This window comes from Dendropsophus ebraccatus, chromosome 6, assembly GCF_027789765.1.
Source record: "Dendropsophus ebraccatus isolate aDenEbr1 chromosome 6, aDenEbr1.pat, whole genome shotgun sequence".
NCBI lineage: Eukaryota > Metazoa > Chordata > Amphibia > Anura > Hylidae > Dendropsophus > Dendropsophus ebraccatus.
In genome coordinates, this window is record NC_091459.1 from 97,613,318 (window position 1) to 97,633,468 (window position 20,151).

Consider the following 20,151-nt stretch of genomic DNA (forward strand, 5'->3'; position numbering starts at 1 on the left):
AGGTTAGAAGACTAACCTGCTGTTGTGTTCCCATAGGGCACAGAATGCTTAGAATGAAGGTAGTTTTCTTACCTTTATCCTTAACACAGTTGTTAAATTGTTAAATTTGCCGTTTTATTAATATGCCAATTAGGGGGTTTGGTGCACTGGAGGGTGGTGCTGCAGCCCTCAGTGCACCGATGCGCATCACCTCCCCCTTTTCATCAATATTCATCCAGCTGTCTTCAGTGAGGAGTGGCCAGAGTGACATCATTGCATAGCGCTGCCTGAATTTACATAAGGAGGCAGCGGGCCTGCAGAGGTAGTGCTGCCCCCAGAATCTTCTAACCTGCTGTTAATTTCCCTTTAATGATCACGTTTCAAGATGCAGTCTCCATATCCTCATTTATTTCCTGTTATGCAGTTATCAACCTCAATACTCATTTATTAGCAGTAGCTGAAGAAGTTGGATGCAGCCCTGGGGAGTGCTGGAAAACATTGTGGATGCAGCCTATGTCTGTATCCATGTTTTCCAGGCAGCCTTAGGGTTGCTTCTTCAGCCACTGGTTATCAAATGTAGAGTTCATTTATCCCTAATCAATAGTATTTATCTTTTCCCCCCCTTTTTTTTTACTTGCTGAAGTGCTTTCCTCCTCTACACTGGTGCCCAAGCACAGAACCACGAGTACCTAATGGCAAATAACACCCTGGGTTACTAGCTCTTATGTATCTGCATTGGTTAAAGGAGTTATACGGTTATATATCATTGCAATATATAGAAAATAATAAAGAACTTATGCTTACCTTGCTGCGCTACCCCAGTGTCCCCCCTACGGGTTCACCCATTGAATGCTCCGACCTCTACTTCCAAGATGGACTCGCCTGGGAGGTGACAGCCCTCTCCACAAATCCTAGGCCCCAACACTGTCCCATCTCAGTTAGTGATTGGCTGGGCAGAGATGAGTCTGTCTTGGAAGTGGAGTCAGCAGCATTTAGCAGGGACCTAGAGACCTATAGGAGGACACTGAAGGAGTGTAGTGAGGTAAGCAAAGGCTATTATTTTCTATATATTTGTAACTTTATATAAAAAGTTTTTCCCAGCTGAATAACCCCTTTAATTTCGATACTGGTTTCCCCCTTGTACAGTCATTGCGGGAATCTTCTATCCCCTGAACAAACATGTTGATATGTTGCGACATCTCTCTCCTCTCTAATACTTTCTTTGTGATCTGATTCTGCATTGGCCTATCTTTTCCCTCTCTGCGCAGCTTGTGTAGGATATTTTCCTCTTCAGAATCTGCCGTGGTCCCCCCATCTAACAACACAGTCTATGCGATCTTCCCTCCCTAATTCTTTTGAAATGTCTAAAATGTAAAAGAGGGGAAAGCTTATGACATTAGCCCTGATCTGACAGCAGTCAGGAACAATGTGATGTCTAATCTACGTCCAGATGTAGCAGCAGCAGCGGAGGGACAGAGAGGGTGTGTCAGCCTAATGCATACACAATGTAGGCCACTGCCGTTTGACACGGGGCTGCCAGTTTAAAAGTTGTTTTTTATGACAATAACTGCTTCACCTGCCAAACGAACCCCAGGACAGATCTTGGATTAAAAGCAGCTATCTGAAAGTGGTTTTGGGGGGGTCAGATTGTGTAGAGTTGCTTTAGGGATGCGCCCCTGGTGTATGCAGGCATAGATTCTTACCTTCTCCCTGGCATACACTCGCCGCAACCCCGTAACAAGACCGGGAGGAGATGTCCTGCTGGGAAAATGGGCTTTATTTAAGACTGGTGCACTCATACGCCAGTCTTGATAACTGTCCCCCTTATTACACCGGCTTCCATGGCCTGTAATGCTTACATTTACATTTCTTGGTGCTGAAAGCAGATTTACTCTGTTGGACAGAAGTTTAGTTTGGCTATTTCTAGGGCTTGGTGGTCCGTAATAAAGCTCAGCAAAACAGTTAATCATGGAAATGATGAAAGCTTCTAACCCCGAGCCGTGGGGACCAGAGTATACGAGGCAAGATTTCTTTTATAAACTTTTCTCTGACATCCATTATTTTATTAGTTGCTGTAGACCATTGAATTGTTCGGCGGACTATAAAGAGCACCGTGCTGCATTCCGCTTCTGTCCTCTATCACCCCAGTGCATTAAAAATGCTTATTAGCTATAGCACCTTTTCACAAAGCTGTGGTAAAATCCAGCAAACAGTTCAGCGCTGCTCCTTCTAATGAATGCAGGAAATTCTTTGATGTCTTTCTAGCTGCGGAAATCAGAACCATATCATTGTGTTTAGAAAGCTGAAGTAGCTGTTCTGCATTCAACTTTCTCATTGTGGAGAGAAGACCCAGGAACAAAGTGCTTTGCATTTAATGAATACACAATATATATTGGGGATACAAAAGTATACGCTACTCCCATCTGGGTTAATACTGATATAGCTATAAATATTTATTTAAAGGGAAAGTGCAAAGGCAAGTAAGGTTTCAAGCTTTAATGCATTATTGTCCTTTTCTAAAAATAAAAATAAAAAAAAATAAAATATAATAATAAAATAAGTTCCATCGCTTATAGTTAAAACTTTAGTTTCATGGGGTGATTTTTACTAAAAGGGCCCAAAGGATAGGGGTATTAGCAACATTAATAACCGCTGTATTCCTAAGGATATAATCCTCTATTTTTAATAATGGGCCGCAAGAGCCCATGGGGGAAGCCCGATCACGGACCTGTGCTGTCCGTCACTCTGAAGATGCATATTTGGTGATACCACCTCAAAGAATGGACTGTAGATTAGCTAGGCTGAATAAAAATGTATGAAATCAAATAGGACCAGAGCTAATCTAAGTTTAGTTGATTTTTTTACTACCCCTTTTATGTGGTGCGAGATTCATGTGATGCAGTCATGAGTTTCCTGGCACAAAGAACACAAATGTTATTATTTTTCTTTTTCCAAGATTTTTTTTTCTTATTTTACAAGGTTTACCTTGAAAGATTCTATGAAATTGTAAAACAATTTAATATGTTGAATAAAACTGTCCTCATTGTTACCACTTATTTAGGAAGTTTAATTACAGAGAGATGTGCTACCATCATAGACAAGAATCCTCCATAGTATATACCAGATTACCGCCTTTTAGGAGCCTTGTGTGCATCTTAATAAATCTGATTAGTAAATTCCACCCATATGTTTTTAGAATGTTTCATGTATCCTTTGTGTTTATAGCATGTTTGTTGCTCGCCATTCATTTTATGACTTTTTACTTTTAAACATTAAAAAACACTTTGTTCTTGAGATAGAATGTGCTTTGTGTTTAAGTGACTTAAGTCGCGGTCTGGCAACTACAGATCAGTATATAAAACATATTTAGCTAGAAAGAAAATAATATAATCGCCAACATCCAGAAGACTTTATGAAGGAACAATCATGTCAAACAAATCTACTGGCCTCTTATGAAGAAGTGATTTGGAATCTGGAATTGGCGTTTTCAATGGATAGCGACATTTTTAAGCATTTGACACAGTCACATAATACATCAGTCTGCAAAGAATAGTGTGTAGCTGGATCAAAATAGCTAAAAGGCCTTTATTTAGACAGTTTGTAATACTTTACATGGTCCATGTAGGTGTTACAAATGTTTTTATAGCTGCAGATTTTGTGGAGGTTTTTTTTCCCATTACTATTTGTAACCGACCTGTTTTCTGCTGTACTTTGTAGAATTCAGACCCCAAAATATCACAACCTGCATGGTTAAATACAGTATATGCCAATTCCTGGATATGCACTGGGGTAAATACTGTTTAATGGTGCGTTCACACCTACAGGATCTGCAGCTGATTTTCTGCAGCAGATTTCATTTAAATAACTGAACACAGCATCAAATCTGCTGCAGATCTGCTGCAGATCCTGTAGGTGTGAACGCACCCAAAGGGTAAATTCACACGGGTGTCTCGCACAAGAAATCCGCAGCTATTCCGCAGTACACATATTATTCTTATTATTATTAATATGTATATTGCGGATTAGCGGCGGATTTCTTATGCGAGACGCCCGTGTGAATTTACCCTAATGTGCAGACTCTGTTAGCTATTGCTCTACATTTGCACTTAGTAACAAAGTAAAAATGTTCTTAGATTTTACATATGATGTCTACAAAAAATAATCTGGAAGATTTGACAGGAAAATAATAAATCATCTCAGTTGATAAAATCATTCCATTAATATTGAAACCTTGAAAAGACATTTAGGCCAAGTTCACACACTGTATTTTTTCGTTAAACAATGGTCGTTGTTGGAGGTTGGAACAACGGCCATTGTTTACTAACAGTGTTCAGTTAAATTAAAGTTAATGGGACAACGGCCATAGTGTATACACTACAGTCGTTATTCACTGTGGCCTCAGAAAATAATTGACATGCTTATTGTCTACAGCCGCAGTTCGGTGAAAAGCGGCGGTAGTAAATAGGCTGTGCTCACAGTGTAAAGTACTAAAAATAACTAAAGTGGGCATAACGTTTGGAGGGCAATCACAATATATAACCATAAGGACACTCAAGGTGCCCCTATAGAACGCTCTATATTTACCAAAAGTTAACCCCTTAGGGACCAAGCCTATTTGGACCTTAAAGGGGTTGGCCACTTTATAGTAAAATAGGTCAGTACAAAGTATTAGTAAGTGTACTCACTGTATATACTGACAGCAGCTCCCTGTGTACCTCATAGAGCTAAAATCAGACTCCCCTTCACCAGGCTGTGGTGCCCTGCTCTGTTTTGTTTTAGTCCATAAAATGGCCGACATGGTGGAGCAAGTGACCATGCCCTGTCCACTGTGTCCTTCACAGACATATACAGGTTCAGTGGTGGACACTGGGGGGCGGGGCATGGTCACATGCTCCTCCATGTAAGCAATCTTATGGACCAAAACACCACAGAGCAGGGCAGCACAGCCCGGAGGAGGGGAGTCTGATATTAGCGCTATGAGGTACACAGGGAGCTGCTGTCAGTATATACAGTGAGTACACTTACTAATACTGCACACTGAGCAATTTTACTATAAAGTGGCCAACCCCTTTAATGACCAGGCTCATTTTTCAAAATCTGACCTGTCTCACTTTATGCGCTTATAGCTCAGTGATGCGATTCTGAGATTGTTCTTTCGTAACATATGGTACTTTATGTTAGTAACACAATTTGGTCACTGTCTTGTGTGTTTTTTGTGAAAAACATCAAAATATCATGAAAAATTTGAAAAATTAGCACTTTATGAACTTTGAAATTCTTTGCTTCTAAAAAAAGAAAGTCACATGACAAAATTAGTTCGTAAGTCACATTATCAATATGTCCTCTTTATTCTGGCTTCATTTCGTAAACATATTTGACTTTTTTAGGGTGTTATGGGGCTTAGAAATGTATCAGCAATTTATCAAATTTTCATGAAATTTCCAAAACTGATTTTTTTTAGGGACCAGTTCTTTTTTTTAAGTTGATTTAGGAGGCTTGTATACTGGACACCCCTATAAGTGACCCCATTTTGGAAACTAGACACCTTAAAGAATTAATCTAGGGGTATAATGAGCATTTTAACCCTACAGGGGCTGGAGAAAAGTATTCACAATTAGGCCAGAAAAAAATGGAAAATAGAAATTTTCCAATAATATATTTGTTAAGATTAAAGTATCTCATTTTCATAATAAGCATGAGAGAAAATGCACCACAAGTTTTGTAACGCAGGTTCTCCTGAGTACAACCGTACCCAATATGTGGGCGTAAACCACTGTATGGGCACACAGCCGGGCTCAGAAGGGAAGGAGCGCCAATTAGCATTTTCAGTGCAGATTTTTCTGAAGAAGTTTCTGAGCGCCAGGTGCGTTTGCAGTGCCCCTGTAATGTCTGCAGAATAGAACCCCCCCCAAAAGTCACCCCATTTAGGAAAGTGCACTCCTCAAAGAATTCATCTTGGGGTGTGGTGAGCATTTTGACCCCACAGGTATTGGGGGAAAGTATTCAAAACTAGACAGTAAAAAAGAAAAAAATTGAATTTTTCCAATAACATGTTAGTTTAGTTTGAAATTTTTCAATTTCACTAGGAACAGGGGAGAAAAAGCACCCCAACATTTGTAACGGAGCTTCTCCTGAGTACAATGGTACCCCATATGTGGGCATAAACCACTGTATGGGCACACAGCAGGGCTCAGAAGAGAAAGAGTGTCATTTTAGTTACAGGCAATATGTGGGTGTTTACTGGTTATCTGGGGTGGTAATGGACAATCTCAGGGTGTTTACTGGCTATCTGAGGTTGCGACAGGCAATCTGGTGTGGCTAATGGCAATCTGGGGTGGTTACGAGCAGTCTGTGCCAATCTGGGTTGGTTACGGGCAATCTGGGGTGGTTTCGGGCAATCTGGGGGTGTTAACTGGCTATATGGGGTGGTTACGGGCAATCTGGGGGTGTTTACTGGCTATCTGGGGGTGTTCACTGGCTATCTGGGGTGGTGACGGGCAATCTGAGGGTGTTTACTGGCTATATGGGGTGGTTACGGGCAATCTGGGGGTGTTTACTGGCTATATGGGGGTGTTCACTGGCTACCTGTGGTGGTGACGGGCAATCTGGTGGTGTTAACTGGCTATCTGGGGTGGTGACGGGCAAAATGGAGTGGCGATGGGCAAACTGGGGTGGCGATGGGCAATCTGGGGAGGCGAAGGGCAATCTGGGGCAATCTGTGGTGGATACGGGCAATCTGTGGTGGTTACAGGCTGTCTGCGATGGTTTCTGCGATTTCTGCAATTTCACGGAACGAGCTACGGCCGGAAACTTACGTAGTGTGAACATAGCCTTATTGTGTAGGGGGATTGTAATGCATTTTTATTATTGGAGGGGGGGGCTGGGGGGGCTGTGTTGTGTTTGGTGCACATTTTTTTCACGTTTTTTTTACTTTTACACTAGTGTACATTTCTGTATACTAGTGTAAAATACTTTGATCACTGATACAATACATTGCAGTACCTAATGTACTGCAGTGTATTGTATCATGCATCATGCTGACAGGCAGGGGCGCCGCAATGATGAGGCGACCTGAATCGTCTGCCTCAGGCGGCGCCACCAGCTATCTTCATGGGGGTGGCATTCAGTGGCAGATTATAATATGAGCGGTTCGGGCGGCCGCCCACATTATAATCCGCCACTGACTGTACCCAGGGCCGCTTTAACCAGAGGGCACATGGTGCACGTGCACCGGGCCCACTGGTTAAAGGGCCCCCCCCCCCCCCCGAGCAGGCCGGCCGTTGCTATGTGCGACCAATGCGGTCGCACAGGGCTCCGGCCACCAGCCTGTCATGGGGGAGCGCCATGGATGGGTAATCTACTTACCCCTCCATGGCGCCCCCTGCAGGGCCCCCCCGTCCGCCGCTGCCCCCGTCCGCTGCTGCTGCGGCGCTTCAGCGCTGCAGCAGCAGCGACACTGACAGAGAGAGAGCCATTGGCTCCCTCCCTGTCAGTCACTCACTCTTGTGGCCGCACTTCCTGCGGTCACAAGAGGCCGCGCTCTCCCTCTAGCGCCCGACGTCACTGGAGCGTCGGCGCGAGGGTAAGGGGAGTGCAGCCTCTTGTGACCGCAGGAAGTGCGGCCACAAGAGGGAAGAGAAGAGGAACGCGTGGACCTAGGTGAGTAACAGTGTTTGTTTTTTTCAATGTTATATAGCAGGGGGAGCTATATACTATGGGGGGGCACAGGGGGCTATATACTATGGGGGAGAACAGGGGGCTATATACTATGGGGGAGAACGGGGGCTATATACTATTGGGGAGCACAGGGGGGCTATATACTATGGGGGAGAACGGGGGCTATATACTATTGGGGAGCACAGGGGGGCTATATACTATGGGGGAGCACAGGGGAGCTATATACTATGGGGGAGAACGGGGGCTATATACTATTGGGGAGCACAGGGGGGCTATATACTATGGGGGAGCACAGGGGAGCTATATACTATGGGGGAGCTATATACTATCAGGGAGCACAGGGGGGCTATATACTATGGGGGAGAACGGGGGCTATATACTATTGGGGAGCACAGGGGGCTATATACTATGGGGGAGAACGGGGGCTATATACTATTGGGGAGCACAGGGGGCTATATACTATGGGGGAGCACAGGGGGCTATATACTATGGGGGAGCACAGGGGAGCTATATACTATGGGGGAGCACAGGGGGCTATACACTATGGGGGAGCACAGGGGAGCTATATACTATTGGGGAGCACAGGGGAGCTATATACTATTGGGAAGCACAGGGGGCTATATACTATTGGGGAGCACAGGGGAGCTATATACTATGGGGGAGCACAGGGGAGCTATACACTATGGGGGAGCACAGGGGAGCTATACACTATGGGGGAGCACAGGGGAGCTATATACTATGGGGAAGCACAGGGGAGCTATATACTATGGGGGAGCACAGGGGAGCTATATACTATGGGGGAGCACAGGGGAGCTATATACTTTGGGGGAGCACAGGGGGCTATATACTATGGAAGAGCACAGGGGGCTATGTACTATGGGGGAGCACAGGGGGCTATATACTATGGGGGAGCACAGGGGAGCTATATACTATGGGGGAGCACAGGGGGCTATATACTATGGGGGAGCACAGGGGAGCTATATACTATGGGGGAGCACAGGGGGCTATACACTATGGGGGAGCACAGGGGAGCTATATACTATTGGGGAGCACAGGGGAGCTATATACTATTGGGAAGCACAGGGGGCTATATACTATTGGGGAGCACAGGGGAGCTATATACTATGGGGGAGCACAGGGGAGCTATACACTTTGGGGGAGCACAGGGGGCTATATACTATGGGGGAGCACAGGGGAGCTATATACTATGGGGGAGCACAGGGGAGCTATATACTATGGGGAGCACAGGGGGCTATATACTACTGGGGAGCACAGGGGGCTATATACTATGGGGGAGCACAGGGGGCTATATACTATGGGGGAGCACAGGGGGTTATATACTATTGGGGAGCACAGGTTAGCTATATACTATTGGGGAGCACAGGGGCTATATACTATTAGGGAGCACAGGGGAGCTATATACTATTGGGGAGCACAGGGGTCTATATACTATGGGGGAGAGCACAGGGGGCTATATATTATGGAGAGCACAGGGGGGCTATATACTATTGAGGGGGAGCACAGGGGGGCTATATACTATTGGGGGAGAGCACAGGGGGGCTATATACTATTGTGGGAGAGCACAGGGGGGCTATATACTATTGGGGGAGAGCACAGGGGGCTATATACTATTGTGGGAGAGCACAGGGGGGCTATATACTATTGTGGGAGAGCATAGGGGGGCTATATACTATTGTGGGAGAGCATAGGGGGGCTATATACTATTGGGGGAGAGCACAGGGGGGCTATATACTATTGTGGGTGAGCACAGGGGGCTATATACTACTGGGGAGAGTGCACAGGGGGGCTATATACTAATGGGGGAGCGCACAGGAGGGCTGTATATAACTGGAGGAGCACATGAGGGTCTATATACTACAGGGACACCTTAAAACTATGGAGGCACAGAGGGGTGTAACTATGTAGGAGTACAGAGGGGTGTAACTACTGTATAGGGGTACAAGGGACCTAACTACTGTATGTGTTGGAGCCTAAAATATTTGTCTGGCAGATTCTGGAGAGAAGATTCACAGCCAGGAGAAGACTTCAAGGTGGCCCAGGCTGGATGGAGAGAAAAAGAAAAGGTGACAGACTCTGATCGGAGAAGACACCCCCGGTGAGTCACTGGATGTAACTGCACTCTGTTATAGGGTTGTACTGATAGGGGTCATGGTGTGGCGGTATTATGTAATGGTATCAATGGTGATATCTTTCTGTTTTGTTTAGTGCAGTTTTTATGTAATATGTAATCACTGAATGGTGGAAATAGTGTTATAAGGTAACTACTGTATGTACTGGGGCTCTTGATACAGTGTGGGGGCAAATTCAGTACATTATACAATGTGCAGAAAGGTAAGGGGGGGCCCACTCTTGAGGGCTGTGCACTGGGCCCACCAATGTATTAAAACGGCCCTGACTGTACCATGTACTGGAGCCCCCCCGCCCCCGGGCAGTATCTGTAATGAGATGCTGTGAGCGGGGGAGACTGTATTCATAAGCGCCGCGCTGTAGGGGGACAGACAGGGCAATCTGTCACAAAGACCGGGATCGTCGAACAGTGTGTTGCCTTCCTGGCGCTCGAGTTCGTCACATCGCGGATCGGGCTGACAGATTACTGGGAGGGGCTGGCGATGACCCAGCAGTCATGGTGCACATTGGCACCAATGATAAAGTTAGAGGTAGGTGGCGGGTCCTTAAAAATGATTTCAGGGACTTAGGCAGGAAGCTTAAAACTAGGACCTCCAAGGTGATTTTTTCCGAAATATTACCTGTACCACGAGCCACACCTGAGAGACAGCGGGAGATTAGGGAGGTAAATAAGTGGCTCAAGAGCTGGTGTAGGATAGAGGGGTTTGGGTTCATGGAGAACTGGGCCGACTTCTCGGTCGGTTACAGGCTCTACGGTAGGGACGGGCTGCATCTCAATGGGGAGGGTGCAGCCGTGCTGGGGGAGAAGATGGCTAAGAGGTTGGAGGAGTGTTTAAACTAGGGACCGGGGGGGAGGGCAACTACAATATAGTAAGTGAAGACAGAGTAGATGGAGAGCTGGGCCTAGATTATGGAACTGGGGGTGGAGCGGGGGGAGGGGTTAGAATAGTCACTAGTGATAAAAGGAAAGGGAATATGGACAAATATATTAAATGTATGTATACTAATGCTCGAAGCCTCACTAATAAAGCTGAGGAATTAGAACTCATAATGGTTGAAGAGAAATATGATATAGTGGGGATAAGCGAGACATGGCTGGACGAGACCTATGACTGGGCCGTTAATATCCAGGGTTATAGTCTATTCAGAAATGACCGTAAAAATAAGAAAGGGGGAGGGGTCTGTCTATATGTTAAATCATGCCTTAAGCCTATTCTGTGGGAGGATATATGTGATGATAATGTGGAGTCTCTTTGGGTAGAAATAAGGGGAGGGACAAAGAATAATAAAATTCTTATAGGAGTGAGTTATAAACCTCCAAGTATAGTGGAAGAATCAGAAAATCTTCTTATAAGACAAATAGATGCGGCAGCGAAGCAGGGGGAAGTCATTATTATGGGGGACTTTAACTACCCAAATATCAACTGGAAAGCAGAAACCTGCAGCTCCAGGAAGGGAAGCGTGTTTTTGGAAATAGTAAAAGATAATTACCTTTCCCAACTAGTAGAGGAACCAACAAGAGGGGGGGCCCTTCTGGACCTGATCTTAACCAATAGGCCCGACAGAATATCAAAAATAGAGGTGGGGGGTCACCTAGGTAATAGTGACCATAACATAGTAAGTTTTCAATTATCCTTCAATAAAATGATTAGCAGAGGGGCTACAAAAACATTAAATTTCAGGAAGGCTAATTTCCAAAAACTAAGAGAGGACCTTGGGAACATAGACTGGGACAATGCCTTCAGAAATAAAAGTACACAAGAGAAATGGGACATATTTAAGAGCATCCTGGGTAAATCGTGTGAACGACACATACCATATGGGAATAAACGTAGTAGAAATAAGAGAAATCCAATGTGGTTAACTACAGCTGTAAGGGGTGCAATAAATGATAAGAAACAAGCATTCAGACTACTAAAACAAGAAGGTAGTGGGGAAGCATTGAGCAACTATAGACAGAAGAATAGAATGTGTAAAACGCAAATAAAAGAAGCAAAAATAGCAACAGAAAGAAGGATAGCCACAGAAAGTAAAACAAATCCCAAAATGTTCTTCACCTATATAAATAACAAAAGACTTAAAACCGAAAATGTTGGTCCCCTCAAAAATAATCTGGGTGTAATGGTGGAGGGGGAAGAGGAAAAGGCCAATCTACTAAATACATTCTTCTCTACTGTATTCACAGAGGAGAATCCCATAACAGACGACATGACTAGGGATAATGTTAATCCTCCCATAAATCTCACCTGCCTAACACAACAAGAAGTGGGAAGACGCCTTAAAAACATTAAAATCCATAAGTCACCGGGCCCAGAAGGTATCCATCCTAGGGTTTTGCAAGAATTAAATACTGTGTTGGACAGACCGTTATTCCTATTATTTAAAGATTCTATTACGACAGGGATTCTTCCACAGGACTGGCGCATAGCTAATGTGGTACCAATATTCAAGAAGGGGTCAAGGAGTGATCCTGGAAACTACAGGCCTGTAAGTCTAACATCTATAGTAGGTAAAGTATTTGAGGGGATTGTAAGAGATGCTATACTGGAGTATCTTAATGAAAATAATCTTATGACGCAGCACCAGCATGGATTTATGAGGGATCGGTCCTGTCAGACTAATCTGATCGGCTTCTATGAAGAGGTAAGTTATAGACTGGACCTGGGGGAGGCTGTGGATGTTGTGTATCTGGACTTTTCAAAGGCATTTGATACTGTGCCGCATGAAAGGTTGGTCTACAAAATGAGGATACTGGGACTCGGGGAAAACGTATGCAAATGGGTAAGTAACTGGTTGTGTGATAGAAAACAGAGGGTGGTCATTGATGGAACATATTCAGATTGGGTTTTAGTTACTAGTGGGGTACCACAGGGGTCAGTGTTGGGTCCACTTCTTTTTAATATTTTTATTAATGATCTTGTAGAGGGGCTACAGAGTAGAATCTCCATTTTTGCAGATGATACTAAACTGGGTAAAGTAATCAGTACAGAGGAGGATAATATCATATTACAGAGGGATTTGGAGAAGCTAGAGGCTTGGGCGGAGAAATGGCAAATGAAGTTTAATGTGGATAAATGTAAGGTTATGCATTTGGGCCATAGAAATAATAAGTACAGTTATGTGCTAAATAATAAAACACTGGGTAAAACTACTTCCGAAAAGGACCTGGGGGTATTGGTGGACAGTAAACTCAACTTTAGTGATCAGTGCCAGGCAGCAGCTGCCAAGGCTAATAAAATAATGGGGTGCATCAAAAGAGGTATAGATGCTAAAGATGAGAACATAGTTTTGCCTCTTTATAAATCACTGGTCAGACCACACATGGAATACTGTGTACAGTTTTGGGCACCGGTATATAAGAAGGATACAGCTGAACTAGAGCGGGTGCAGAGGAGGGCAACAAAGGTCATTAAGGGAATGGGTGGGTTACAGTACCAGGACAGGTTATCACGCTTGGGGTTATTTACGCTAGAAAAAAGACGTCTTAGGGGCGATCTGATCACAATGTACAAATATATGAATGGACAGTACAGAGATCTTTGTAGTGGTCTTTTTACTCTTAGGTCTGTAACAATGACAAGGGGGCATCCTCTACGTCTAGAGGAAAGAAGATTTCATCATCAGCATCGACGCGGGTTCTTTACTGTACGAGCGGTAAGACTGTGGAACTCTCTGCCACATGATGTTGTCATGGCTGATTCATTAAATAAGTTCAAGGGAGGCCTGGATGATTTTCTTGAAAAATATAATATTACAAGTTATGGGCATTAGATTTCTGGTGATACGTTGATCCGGGGATTGTTCTGGTTGCCATTGCAGTCGGGGGAGGGGGGGGAGTTTCTCCCTGTGGTGGGGCGTTTGTCTTCTGCCCCATAGGGGTTTTTCGCCTTCCTGGATCAACACAGTAGGATTTTCCTAGGTTGAACCTGATGGACTCTTGTCTTCTTTCAACCCTATTTACTATGTTACTATGTACTAAATCAGCCGCGCGGTGCTGATACTACAGCGCGGCGCTTATGAATACAGTCTCCCCCGCTCACAGCATCTCATTACATATGCTCCCCGTGCGCCGGAAGTCACAGGCACAGGCGCACGGGGAGCTCTGTGATGCGCGCGCTGCCGGGGACAGGACGGGACACCCCGGGCAGCCGCACATCAGCCGGGACCAGACCAGAGAGGCTCGACGGGGGAACGGAGGGCAGGTGAGTTGTGTGCTGTTTTTTGTTTTTGTTTTATCTGCTGTGCAGGGGGGGGGGGAGAGGGGGACCATCTATAAGGTAGGGGGGGGAAGGGGGCCATCTATAAGGGAGGGGGGAAAGAGGGGGACGATCTATAAGGGAGGGGGGAAAGAGGGGGACGATCTATAAGGGGGGGGGGACCATCTATAACGGAGGGGGAGAGGGAAGAGGGGGACCATCTATAGGGGGGGGCCATCTATAAGGGAGGGGGGAAAGAGGGGGACCATCTATAAGGGGGGGGGGCCATCTATAAGGGAGGGGGGAAAGAGGGGGACCATCTATAAGGGGGGGACCATCTATAAGGGAGGGGCGGGAGGGGGACCGTCTATAAGGGGGGGGAAGAGGGGGACCATGTATAAGGGGGAGAGGGGGACCATCTATAAGGGAGGGGGAAAGAGGGGGACCATCTATAAGGGGGCATCTATAAGGGAGGGGGGAGAGGGGGACCATGTATAAGGGGGGGAGGGGGACCATCTATAAGGGAAAGGGGACCATCTATAAGGGAGGGGGAGAGAGGGAAGAGGGGGACCATCTATAAGGGGGGGGGGGGAGAGGGGGACCATCTATAAGGGGGGGGGAGAGGGGGACCATCTATAAGGGGGGGGAGAGGGGGACCATCTATAAGGGGGGGAGAGAGGGAAGAGGGGGACCAACTATAAGGGGGGGGGAAGAGGGGGACCATCTATAAGGGGGGAAGAGGGGGACCATCTATAAGGGAGGGGAAAGAGGGGGACCATCTATAAGGGAGGGGGGAGAGGGGGACCATCTATAAGGGAGGGGGGAGAGGGGGACCATCTATAAGGGGGGGAGAGGGGGACCATCTATAAGGGAGAGGGGACCATCTATAAGGGGGGGAAGAGGGGGACCATCTATAAGGGGGGAAGAGGGGGACCATCTATAAGGGGGGAAGAGGGGGACCATCTCCTAAAAGATCAGCACCCTCCTCTCCTGACATCCTCTGTGCTGCTGGGACCTCTCCTATAGGATTAGCACCCTCATCTCCTGACATCCTCTGTGCTGCTGGGACCTCTCCTATAGGATTAGCCCCCTCCTCTCGTGACATCCTCTGTGCTGCTGGGACCTCTCCTATAAAGTCAGCCTCCTCCTCTCCTGACATCCTCTGTGCAGCAAGGGACCAAACATTATGTTTATTGGGGACAGCAGTGGGGGGGGGGGGGGGGCAGTAGTGGATTATAATGTGGGCGGATTGACGGGGGGGGGGGGGGCGTCATTCTATAGTTCGCCTCGGGCAGCAGAGAGGCTAGAATCACCCCTGCTGACAGGCAATAGCCACGGCCACCCCTGTCAGCATGAGGCATCTCCATGATGACCCCGGGGACCTTCATTAGGACCCCGGATCACCATGGAGACCACCAGGACACCGTACGGCAGCGCGGGACATCGCGATCGTGTAAGTGACCCACGGCGCCGACCGGAACCCGTTAGATGCCACTGTCATGGTTTGACAGCGGCATTTAACAGGTTAAACTGCTCAGAGCGGAGAATCCTCTGCTCCGGGCAGTTTCGGGGGGGGTCAGCTGTCACACTAACCGCTGATCCCCCGCTCTGCTGCCGCCGCCGGGTGTTAATTTATTCCGATCCGTCCACCGTTAAAAGGCCTACGCATTGGAATAAATCCCATTAGTGGCCGCCGTTAAATACGTGCGGTGGTCACTAAGGGGTTAAAGTGTCGTGAATTTTTTTTTGCAGAAATCAATAGTCCAAGCGATTTTAAGAAACTTTGTAATTGGGTTTATTATGCGAAAAATGCATTTTTATCATGAAAAAGCTCTCCCCCCTGTCTTCTTTGTTCTCCTATGGAGAGAGCTAAATAAAAGACCAAAACAGGACAACAAAGAGTTAATCTACAAATACCTCACCCTCTATCTCCTTTGACAGTTACCACTGATCTCTCTGAGCTCTGATTAGGGCTGTCACCCAGATCTATGCCTGTAATCCTCTGTTATCTGCTTTCCTCTGTCCGCTAACTCCCTCCTTCCCCTCCCCTCTCCCTAGAACAGACTGGGTACGTCTGATGCAACAAGTCACAATTTTTAGATTTTTTGCAGTGAATGGAAAAGAGGAAGGAGGGAGGGGACCTGGGAAAAAGTTTCTTAAAATCACCTGGGCTATTGATTTCTGCAAAAAAAAAAAAAAAAATACGACAGTGACTCTTTAAGCTTAGTAACACAGGGTAATAAAAAGTGCACGCTAATTTTAAAATTACTGATGGAGTTGCTGATGGATGAATATCTATACTAATGTATCTATACTAATGTAGTTCAGTGCAATGCTATAGTATCTGACAAAATCAGTCTTAGATGTTACATGCACCCTACTGCAGTTAGCAGACGCTAGTATTACAGAAGTACAGCTACAGCTCCTACCTGACAGACTAAAATACACACTGCACCAGCCTGCTCTCGGACATACTTTACACTGTGGTCAATGGTCAATTGGATTGTGGGCACACCCGAAGGTGCCCGTTTTGCAATTAAAATAAAATTATGTTCATCCGGCCCATACTGCAGTATCGGCCAGGTGAACATCTAAGACAACGGCCGGTGTTTTTAGAGAATGTGAACATAGCCTTAGGCTAGATTAATATATAGCTTAATTTATAGATTTATAGATAACTATAATGATATCAGCAGGGGTCAATAGCAAAGAAATAAAAGCCACAACGATGTATCCTGGCGCTGCCACATAAAATCTTCCACAGGATAGTAGTAAAATAAAAGGTGTTTTATTGTATAAAACACATAAATACAGCAATAACACATTTCGGGAGTTGGAACCGTATTATTGCTGTTTTTATGCAGTTATTGGTTTTATACAATAAACCACCTTTCATTTTACTACTATCCTGTGGAAGATTTTATGTGGCAGCACCAGGATTCATCTTTGTGTTTTTTTTCTTCACCTTTTACCAGTTCAGGCCCCCTCTGCGGGTGCATCTCGTGCACACAAAACATCCGTCAGGATTCATCATTTACCCCTATAAGCGGCTATATGCATAAAGCCCAAGTGGCACCCAGGCGAGAGTACCTCTACACCTCTTGACCACTATTTATATTTTCCAGGATTACACGAGGTGCCCTCTCCACCCCTTTTGTTTTCCTTCCTATATGTCTAACTTGGTTCAGTGGTCTGATTTGTTGCCATAATACTGTGCACATGCCTGTAATGTCTTCCACCTATCCCTGATTGGTGCTACCTACTTAAGGCCGCTCCACCCATGCACCTATGCCTGAGCAGTAGTTTGGTTTTACCATAGTACAATTTGTGTTCCTTATACGCTATCCTGTATCTGACATGTGCCTGCTTACTTGGCATTGCCTATTCCTTACCCCTGCGTACTATGCTAACTCTCTTGTGCATGACCTGGACCGCTGACCTAGAACCTGTGTTTCCTGCCATGAGTCTTGTGTCTGAACCTGACTTTGCTACTTGGCAGACAGCGTGCTTTCCACCCTAGCACTTTTACCTGCACCACCATACTACATTTACCTTTTTCTCTGCAGGTGGTACAGGAACTATATGGTCTGCCTGGCCAGATGCTATCCTCCATGGGACCACTCTTGGAAAGTGACCTGATAGCCTTTAGGTCTAGGAACAGAAATCCAGCTTATACAATATAAAGGAGGATACAGGGTGAAAAAGCTAGAGGGTACATTAGGTCCTATTACACAGATTATCTGCCTAATCAGGCCAATTCAAACAGATATCGCTCTATAAAATAAAGACAGCGATCAGCCATTGGCTGAACATTGTCTTTCAGCAGGTTTAAAAATCATTGGCCTCTGGGTGTACATTGTGTAATAGTAATGTGTGGCCAATGCCTAATGATAGTGTGAAGAAAATAATAAACATTATACAGTACTTACCTGTCCAGGCTCCCCCGGTGTTCTGCTGCCTTTTCCCCACTTACCACAGCTGCCACTGAAGCCATCTCTGAAGTGACATGCCACTCAGCCAATCAATGGCTGAGGCGCTGTCCTGTCTCGGTCAGTGATTGGTTGAGCAGCCTGTTACTTTAGAGACAGCTCCAGCGATGAGTGCGATGAGCAGGGAATAGGCAGTAGGACACTGGGGAAGCCTGGACAGGTAAGTATAATGTTTGTTATTTTCCATATAAAGCAAGAACTGCACAGATATCTCTTGCTGACTGATTCTCGAGTCATGTAATAGGCTCGCTTACAATGATCATGGCCCTTTAACTCCACTCCTGAGTTTAGCCTGAAGTCGAACTTGTTGAGTTACTCAGCATGCCTACACATATGTATTGAGTTACCTAGTGATTGGCTGTGTAAAGGAAAGCAGGGATAAGAAAGCTTTACGGAAGAGAATCATCACTATATGTATTTCTGTTGTCTGCTATAAATACATTGGATATTATAGTATCCAGTGTTAGTACTATACTCATAAAGAACTTACACCCCACATGGGCACTGCCATATCACGTGCTTCTCCTAAAGATCTATTATAAATTTACAGTGAACATTAACTTGAAATTAAATATTAGCAAGTCAAAGCTCTGAGGAGGAATGGGGTTCCCAAGTTTTGTTATGGGTCTTATTACTTCTATGTAAAAAAGGTATATTTCATTGTATAGATGTTTTTAATTAGAAATCAATGGCAGACATATCCAGTTATATAAGCATATATAGTTTTGTATGTCTGGTACATTTGGCCAGTTTCAAGACACATGGCCAAATACAGTGCCAACATGTAGCGTGAACCTAGCTTTGAATATAGTGTAAATGGAGGATTTAGATGTAAAGACTTTAAAGGCGCCTGTCAAGACAGGGAAGTACAGACAGTACAAGATAGTGGGCCCCAGGTCCCAACCCACCCACTGTCCCTACCTACTTGCCTTAGTTGGCCCAAGGTAGCCGTGGACAACCACAAAAGCGTTCCCTATGCTGTATATGTGGAACACAGAACAAGACAGACAGACAAACACAATATGGGATAGTAAACAAGCTAAGTCAAAACCAAACGGGCAACACAGTACAAAATCAGCAACCAAATCGGATAGTCTAAAGTCAGGCGGAAGGTAAGATAACAAGTCGAGCAATCAGAGGGAGTTAGGTAGGGAATCACAGGAATAGACACGGGAAAGCTGGGATCAGGGTATTAATCTAATATCCAGCTCTGAGACACTACCTCAGCTTTGTTTTATGCTGACCAAGAGCCTGGTCCGGATCCTAATTGGACCGGCGCTCTGATCCTCCAGGCTGCAGACAGGCAGAGGAAACCAGTCAATCAAACAGATCACCCAGCTGTGTAAATCAAGTCCCACAGCTTTTCAGCTTAACTCCTGCATTGCCAGGAAGCTGAGAAGCAAGCGGGTGTGTCACACAAAAGCAAAACAGGCCCAGTTCACACCAGGTTACTGCACAATCCTAACAGCAAAGTGTAAAGCTTTTGGAATATTATCATGTGTTGAAATATATTCAAAGCTGATTTTGAAACTTAAAAACAAATGTGAGAATGCGTTCTGCAATAATGTCCCACTCCCTCATGCTTTGTTACCTCCTACATATGAATTTCTTTGTTCCTTATAATGGAGCACAGTTTCTTGGACGACGTCACAGCGACCAGAGGGGCCGATTATTCCCTGCCCCATCTGAACATATTTAGGATTGGTCTGGAGGAAATAACTTTTCCTTATGTCAGAGAAGGAAACCCGGTGACCACCAAGTCTTTAACACAGGATAATAATATCATCTTGAATATTTAATAAAAAAGAAAAATCTAAAGCTCACCAGGGAATCATGACTCAAAACTCTCTGACAGAGATAAATGGAAGTGGACACTTTATTACTGATGTCCACATTGGTTTAGGGTTAAGGAATGACAGATTTATAAAGGTAACAGTTTGTAAGAAGATCATTATACAAAGTGACAGAATCATCAGAGCTGGAGCCAGCAATAAGCACTGCCAAAATAAAACATCATGTACAGTCCATGAAGACCTTCAGTCTTGAATGAATCAGCTCCATATGTTTAGTACACTTATTGTGTGTTAAGCCTAAAATATTTTCAGAATACACACAGCCAGTTTCAATGAGATTTGGTGTTCAAATTTTACTGTTTGTGATTG

General features: G+C 45.2%; 1 protein-coding gene across 1 annotated transcript in view; it reads left to right on the plus strand.

Moving 5' to 3' along the window:
• SLC9A9 (solute carrier family 9 member A9) overlaps nucleotides 1-20,151 on the plus strand; it is a 540,762-nt gene that overhangs the window by 423,179 nt on the left and 97,432 nt on the right. The window lies entirely within an intron of this gene.